Source organism: Nicotiana tabacum, chromosome 18, assembly GCF_000715075.1.
Source record: "Nicotiana tabacum cultivar K326 chromosome 18, ASM71507v2, whole genome shotgun sequence".
NCBI classification, from domain to species: domain Eukaryota; kingdom Viridiplantae; phylum Streptophyta; class Magnoliopsida; order Solanales; family Solanaceae; genus Nicotiana; species Nicotiana tabacum.
Window position 1 is genome coordinate 32,347,764 of NC_134097.1, and position 8,333 is coordinate 32,356,096.

Here is an 8,333-nt window from a genome sequence, read left to right on the forward strand (position 1 = left end):
TTATCAAAGGCTTCTTGACACTCAGTGGTCCATTTAATCGCCACATCTTTCCTTAACAGCTTGAATATGGGCTCACACGTGCTTGTCAGCTGGGCAATAAACAGACAGATGTAGTTCAACCTGCCCAACAGACTCATCACGTCTTTCTTTGTTCTCGGGGGAGGCAGATCTCTGATGGATTTTATCTTAGTTGGATCTAGCTCGATACCTCTCCTGCTTACGATGAAGCCCAAAAGTTTTCCCGAAGGAACTCCGAAAGCGCATTTGGCTGGGTTCAGCTTCAAGTCATACTTCCTTAATCTCTCGAAGAATTTCCTCAAGTCTTCGATGTGATTATCCTGCGTCCTGGACTTGACTATCACGTGGTCCATGTACACCTCTATTTCCTGATGCATCATGTCATGGAAAATGGCAGTCATGGCCCTCATGTAAGTAGCCCCAGCATTCTTCAAACCAGATGGCATGACCCGGTAACAGTAGGTGCCCCAAGGCGTGGTGAAGGCAGTTTTCTCGGCGTCCTCTTCATCCATCAATACCTGATGATACCCAGCGTAACAATCTACGAAAGACTGTATCTCGTGTTTGGCGCAATTATCAACAAGGATGTGGATATTGGGCAGCGGGAAATTATCTTTAGGACTCGCTCTGTTCAGATCTCGGTAATCTACACATACCCGAGTTTTCCCGTCCTTTTTTGGTACTGGAACCACATTCGCCAACAATGTTGTATATTGGACTACCCGAATCACTCCCGTTTTCAGTTGTTTGGTGATCTCCTCTTTAATCTTGTCACTGACCTCAGTTTTGAGCTTTCGTTGCTTTTGTTGAACTGGAGGACAATCAGGATGAATCGGCAATTTATGAACCACTAGATCAACACCTAGTCCCGGCATGTCATCATATGACCAAGCAAACACGTCTTTAAATTCAAAAAGAAGTTGAATTATCGCCTCTCGCGTTTTCTTGTCCGTGTGAATGCTTATCTTGGTCTTCCGGATTTCTTCCGGGGTTCCTAAATTTACCGGTTCAGTGTCATTCAGATTTGGCTTAGGTTTATTCTCGAAATGTTCCAACTCTCGGTTTATTTCCCTAAAAGCTTCTTCCGCATCATATTCTGGTTCTGGGTTCATTAATTCACAGTTAAATAGCTCATTGTGATGTGGGCGTGAAGTCCGCAAGCATGTCATATTTAAAGCCGCATTATTATAACTGAAAAGAAAGATAAAAGGAATAACAAAAATTAGAACAAAAGAAAGAATGGGAAAGAAATGATGATTTTTTTTTAATATTTTTCTTTCAAAAGTTGGATGACAACAATGTTTACAACTTAGGAATTCAAAACAACAATTGAAAAGAAGAAAACGTTCAAGTTATGTCCTGGAGATAACTTGTGACACAGGAAAGGTGGCAGGATAAGTCTACCCGGACTTCCGTCTAGTCGGGAACGGCGTGGCCTCCCAGTTTTGAAGTTGGGCGTTCGGCCCCATGTACAGCATTGCAGCAGTGCTTGTGCCTTCACCTGGTTGAACCATGTGGACCTCGTAGAGCATTTCCCTCATCGCCCCACATATCTCCTCGATTTCCTCAGCTGTGAAGACCTCATCATCTTCTTCTTCAACGTACCTTGGCCTGATGAAAGTTGCATATAAATCCGGCAGTGGTTAAGGTAACTTCCAACCCTCATTTTTCCTTTTCTTTGCCCACTCTTCGTCTGCTGGAGTAGGTTTGAAACCTAGTCCAAAAGGTTTCTTGGTGACTGGCAAGGTAATGGGTTCTGTTATACCCTGAAGGGTTCGTCCAAGCCCCTTTCCTGGCCTAAATCCGTGCCGGATCATCTCTTTGGCCACCATAACCGAGGCGTTAGACAAGAAAGGCTGGGGGCAGGGTATTCCCTCTTCGTGCTGCTCTGTCAGTACAATCTCGAAAGCTTGATAGACCGTATGTTCGCTCCCTTCTCTCGGTTCAAGATATGGGATGGATAGGTCCCGATAGATATCATGCTCATCTTCTCCATGGACCACGATCTCTCGGTCTTCGTACTCGAACTTCACCATCTGGTGAAGAGTGGAAGGCACAGCTCCTGCCGCATGGATCCAAGGTCTGCCAAGGAGAAAATTGTAGGATGTATCCATGTCGAGCACCTGGAAGGTTACTTGAAATTCGACGGGTCCTATGACCAACAACAGGTCTATTTCTCCCATGGTGTCCCTCTTGATGCCGTCGAAAGCTCTTACGCAGACATTGTTGGGTCGGATTCTTCCGGTCCCAATTTCTATTCTTTGTAGCGTGGAGAGCAGGCAAATGTCAACACCTGATCCCCCATCCAACATTACCCGCTTGACATAGTAGTCTTCGCATTTAACTGTTAAATGCAAAGCCTTGTTGTGTGCTGCTCCTTCCGAGGGTAAATCATTCTTGCTGAAAGAGATTTGGTTGACGGTGAAGAATCTTTCTGTCATCCGCTCTAGTTGTTCCACCGAGGTTTCAACTGGCACATATGCTTCATTCAGGGTCTTCAGTAAGATCTTTTGATGCTCGGTCGACCTCATCAACAATGACAGCATGGACACTTGCTCAGGGAACTTGCGCAGCTGATCTATCACTTCGTAATCCGACATCTTCATTTGTTGGAAGAACACTTCCGCTTCTTCAACGCTTACTGGCTTCTTTGGTGGGAAGCGCCTTTGTGTGGCGTTGTTCAGTTCTTGGGTATTTGAATACCTTCCAATGAAAGTATTTTCTGGAAGTTCTCCCATGACCTCTTTACCTTTGTACATTACCAAAGTCTTTTGATAATTCCACGGCACTGTGGATGGGTTGGTCATTGGCTTTTGTGGCACGCGTCCGATAACCACTGGCTCATTCAGCCGAGGTGGTTGAATCGTCCCCCGGACCACATAGGCCTCTTTCGGCATGTACATAGGTTTTGTCTTTTTGATTGCGAAGTTCTGCGTCTTCTCAGCTCGACCTCGTGGTATGTAAAGAACTCCATCCTCTACCGGTACCACTTTCTTCTCCACCTTCTTTTCAGGCTCTTTCTTTATAGCCTTGGCCTCCTCCCCCTTTTTTGGTTTTTGGTCTGTCTCAGGCCTCTTCCCCGTGTCGACAATGGCAATTATGGCTTTCAGAGCAGGGTCGAATTCTTTTTCTTCGCAAATCATTCCGATCAGCGGCCCATTATTGTGAGCAGGCAATGGATTGTTAGTCACATTTGGGATCTTTTCGTCCCTTAACACTATTTTCCCTTGCTCTATCAAATTCTCGACCACTCTTTTCAACGACCAGCAGTCATTTGTATCATGTCCCTCGGCCCCTGAATGATAGGCGCATCTGACTCCAGCTTTGTAAGAAGGTGACGTCGGGTTTTGCCTTGTTTGAGGGATTGGTTGCATGAAACCCAATTGGACTAGCTTCGGGAACAAAGTAGAGTATTGTTCACCGATGTGCGTGAAAGTCCGCCGTCTAGGTGGCTCCTGAGGGCGAAAGTTATTCTGCGGGGGTTGTAGGTTATAGTGGTTGTGGTAAGGAGGCTGATTTCTGGGAGGTGGAGCTGGGCCTCGGTTGGCTTGTTGTGGTGGATGGGCATAAGGCTGGGCATTCATGACCATATAAGGTTGATGAGCATATGTCAAATTTGAGTGGGGGTAGTAGTGTTGTGGGGTTCTTTCCGGAAAACGAGGCCTGGGATGACGATACTCCCTTGCTTCCGAGGCTGCCATAGTCGTTTCTTCTTTCTTCTTCCCTCTTGTCATTCCTCCGGACCCGCTTTGGACGGCCTGGGAGGTTGCCCTTATGGCTGCTTGACTCAGAATCCTACCTATTTTCAGACCATTTTCCACCATCTCTCCAATCTTGATCGCTTCCGCGAATGGCTTACCCATGGCTGACATCATGTTTTGGAAATAGTCAGATTCTTGAGCCTGGAGAAAAGTAGTGACCATTTCCACTTCATCTATGGGAGGCTTCACTCTTGACGCCTGTTCACGCCACTTAATAGCATATTCCCTGAAGCTTTCTGAAGGTTTCTTCTTCAAATTCGACAGCGAATTTCGGTCTGGCGCAATGTCGATGTTATACTGGAATTGTTTCACAAAATCTCTGGCGAGATCATCCCATATATGCCATCGAGACATTTCCTGTTCCATATACCATTCCGAGGCTATCCCTACTAGACTTTCCCCAAAATATGCCATTAGCAGTTCTTCTTTTCCGCCGGCTCCCTGCAATTGGTTGCAGTATTTCTTAAGATGTGCAATGGGGTCACCGTGCCCATCGTATTTCTCGAACTTCGGGGTCTTGAAACCCACTGGCAGGTGCACGTGAGGGAACATGCATAGGTCGGCGTAAGAGACGCTCTTCTGTCCGCTCAATCCTTGCATATTCTTCAAACTTTGTTCAAGGCTTCTCATTCTCTAGGCAATCTCATTTTGTTCTGCAATTCTGGGGTTCTGATCTTGCCCGGGTGCAAGCTCGCACTGAGGCGGTAGAGGGTTAGTGCTGGTAGCGAACCTAGTTAGTTCCATTGAGAACTATGGTGCTTGGAATGTAAAAGAGGATGAGTCAAAGCTTGGTTTGTACGTGGCAGGCTGTGCCGTGATTGGGCAAGGCGATGCAGTAAAGATGTTCATGCTTGCATCGGTGGCTGACATTCGGGGATGAGGCTCAGAAGGCGATCCAGCAGAGAAAGCTGAGGTGGCTGGGTACCCGAATGGGGTAGCAGGATAATTTATGGGGACATTAGAAGTCCCACTTGACCTGGAGAATAATTCAGGGAATCCGGGGACGACACTTGGCGGCTCTTTCCCGTTATTCCAATCGTCCAGCATTTCCAACATGCGGAGCCGTAGGATTCTATTTTCCTCCGCAGTTGCGGACTCAGGTGTGAGGACGGCTGAGATCGAGCTCTCCTCGGAAACAGGGATTGTTTGCAATGGAGTTTCTGAAGACATTTCCACACTTCCTTTTGACCTGGTGAAGTAAGTGTGAGTACTGCTTCTGGTCCTAACAACAGGTAGTTGAACACTTCTCCTTGACCTCGTGAAGTATGAGTGCGAGGCCAGACTTTCACCAAACCAACCGTCTTTTCAAAAACCCTGGACTCAACGACAACGCATGGTTAATTTGCAGCAAATAACAGATAGTTAATCTCACGTTGGGCATGATACACCTATACAGTTAAGTGGATTACTATATGTTTGCTACGAGAGCATGCGTCATTCCGGCATTAGTTTTTTTTTCCCCTCTTTTTTTTCTCTTTTTCTTCTTTTTTTTTTTTTGTTTTTCTTTTATGTTTTTTTTTATTTTGCAGTAAAAGAAATGCAACCGGATCCGATGAGGATTGCCTACGTATCACGATGCCTACGTGAATCAGATCATTACGTAGTTCGAAAAACACAAATGAGCGTCAAAGAAACAACCTCTTTATTGTTGAAATGGTCTATTACAAACTACATTTTGCAAAAGAAAAAGCAAACTTCGAAAATAAACCTAGACTCAAAATAGACTAAAAATCACCCTGATGGGAAAAATAGGCAGAAGATGCTAAGATGCAGGCTTGACTTATGAGTGCATTATGGTTTTGAAAATTGGTGTCCGCGGGGCATCGTTCGACCTCACCGCGGTCCTAGGCGTGAGATCCCTCTCAAGTTGCTCCAGCTCGTGCATAGTCTGCTTGACATGACCCATTACTGCCGAGAGGATGGTAACGCTGGACATGTTCTCACATCGTAGACATCGTCTGGTGATGGCATGGGCAATGACCTTGATCCTATCTCTGGTTTGCTTCTTCTCTACGAGTAAGCGTTTTATCTGATCGCTGCATATCTTGAAGACTTGAGCATCCTGTATATGCTGATGCTTCAGTCGCCGTACTTCCAACTTCATCTGGGCTATGGAGTCGTACCAGTATCTTCTCTCAATTTGGAAATCCTTGGCTTGATTAACTGTTTTGATCTCAAGTGCAGCCATCTCTCTCTTTATTTTAGCAACAGTTTTCTCGTGGTCGCCTTCCAATTGATTCAGGTATCGACGATGCTTATCTGCTCTTGTATCCCACTGTGCCCTGAACTCGGCTATGACGTTTTCAGATTTCTCCAAACCATCTTGTCATTCCCTGGTTTCACTTTTTAACCTTTTTATCAGCTGCTCGTCTGATCGACGCCTTGGCTGTTTATCTGCATCCAACCTTATCTGTTTGATCTGGGCTCTGAGCATTTCGTTTTCTTGAATTAACTTGTTCCGCTCTCCCAGATCGGTAGCAATTTGCACGTTGTGCTCGTATTTCAAGCTTTCTACTTGTTGCTTCAACCTGCTGATTTCGGCGCAATAGCCTCTTTCCTTCGCTAACCAATCCCACTGCTTTTGCGATGATTCGGTGAAATTCCGGATGTGGGGTCTCTTAGCCGGCCTTTCATGCTCAAATTCCCTTCTATACCATGCAAGGTATCCTGGCGCCGTCTCTCCTTTGGCTCGATCCCGTACGCAAGTATCTGATTTCAAATATTGACACTCACTCCAGATTTGGCGAATCTTTGCTTCTGGGAATTGTCCATTAGGACTTATCTCAACTGCTTGAGTGCTAAGATCTTCCTCATGAGGTACTGTCTGGCATCTTCCGAACTGTCTCAAAACTCGGCAGGGTGCGTAAGGTTGAATGCTCTTAAGCCCCATTAGTAAGAAATGAGTCTTAACTGCCGACATATATAGGATCTCATCAACAGGCAACCATCCTAGCGTCCATTGTATTTGGCTGGCCGTAAGAGCTTGAAAGAACGAGGTCCATGCCAGGAAACCTTTGGGCAAACTGATCTCTTTGGTTCTCGTGTAAGATTCTTCTATGCAGGTCTTTGCCGGGGAACCATGGCTCAAAATCTCGGAATGATGGCAGAGGTGCTCGGTCATCCATATCTGTAGGAGCAAGTTACAACCTTCGAAGAAATTTCCCCCAGCTTTACAAACTGTAAGAGCTCGAAAGATGTCAGATACCACCATAGGCGCGAGAGTACTGTCATTTTGCGTGAGTAAAGTGCTGACGACCCCGGATATCTTCAAATCAATGTTTCCGTCTTTCCTTGGAAATACCAGAAGGCCCAGGAACATCATTATGAACGCTACCCGTCTGTGCTTGTCCCACTTCTGACGAACACCTTTGCTGCACAGTTTGTTGATTGGATTGTTGAATCCCCCCTCATGACCGTACCTATCATATATGAAGCATGGAGTACAAAATCCGGCTGCCAGATCCGGGTTGTGGACTGTTCTGGGTATCTTCAATGAATCTAGGAACCGATGTACCGTGACGACTCTTGGGGCGACCAAGTATTTTTGCCTTAACGGAAGTTCAGCATTCCCGATGTACCCAGCCATTTCTTCCAAAGTCGGGGTGAGTTCAAAATCAGAGAAATGGAAAACATTGTGCGCCGGGTCCCAGTAGGTAATCAAAGCTCTTATGATATCTCCCCGAGGCTGGATTTCCAACAAACCCACGAGACCTTTCAGATATTTCTTGACCTCATTTTGTCCTTCAACACCTAGATCATTCCACCATAGCCGTAACTTGACAGGGATTTTGGTCATTATTGAAAAATGTTCATTTTGCATCGTGCTCATCCTGCACATTTATTAAGGTGATTTTAACAAAAATGAATTGACTCAAAAAATATTTTACAAAGGGGATCAAGTTTTGAACACGGCTTTTAAACACTTTGGGGACGAAGATTTTAAGGCTGTGTGGGTCAACTGGACAAAAATGCTAAGCAATACCCAAAGGTGGCTGTTTATGCAAAGTCAGCCTTCCGGCGTCCCTTTTTTGGAAACATTCGGCCATTTATGATAAAACAGCGTCACCCGACTTATTTATGACTCTTTTTTTAAAAAAAATTGACACATCTTCTTTTTTTCCTATTTATTTATTGATTTTGGCTATTTTAGCAAAATGGGGTTGAACCCGACGAGGGTTGCCTTCGTATCTCACATCCGGTGAGAATCAAAACTGGCGTAGTTCGGGCTATCGTGAATAGAGAAAATCAAATAAACCTAGAAAACGAGAATATTTTTTTTATTATATTTTGAAAAGAGATAAAGACTAAAGAAAAAATCTATATTTTTTTAGGAAATATTTGGACTATTAGTCTGATTTTATAAAAGGGTACTACGAAAGAAACAACATTTTTTGAATTACGTTTTTTTTTTCTTTTCTTTTTTTAAAAAATAAATACCTTCTCTTTTTTTTTATTTTGAAAATGATAAAAAGAAATTTTTTATATATTTTTTTTTAAAATCAAACTAGAAGACAATCTCTCCTTTTTTTTATATATATTTTAGAAGAAATTCCG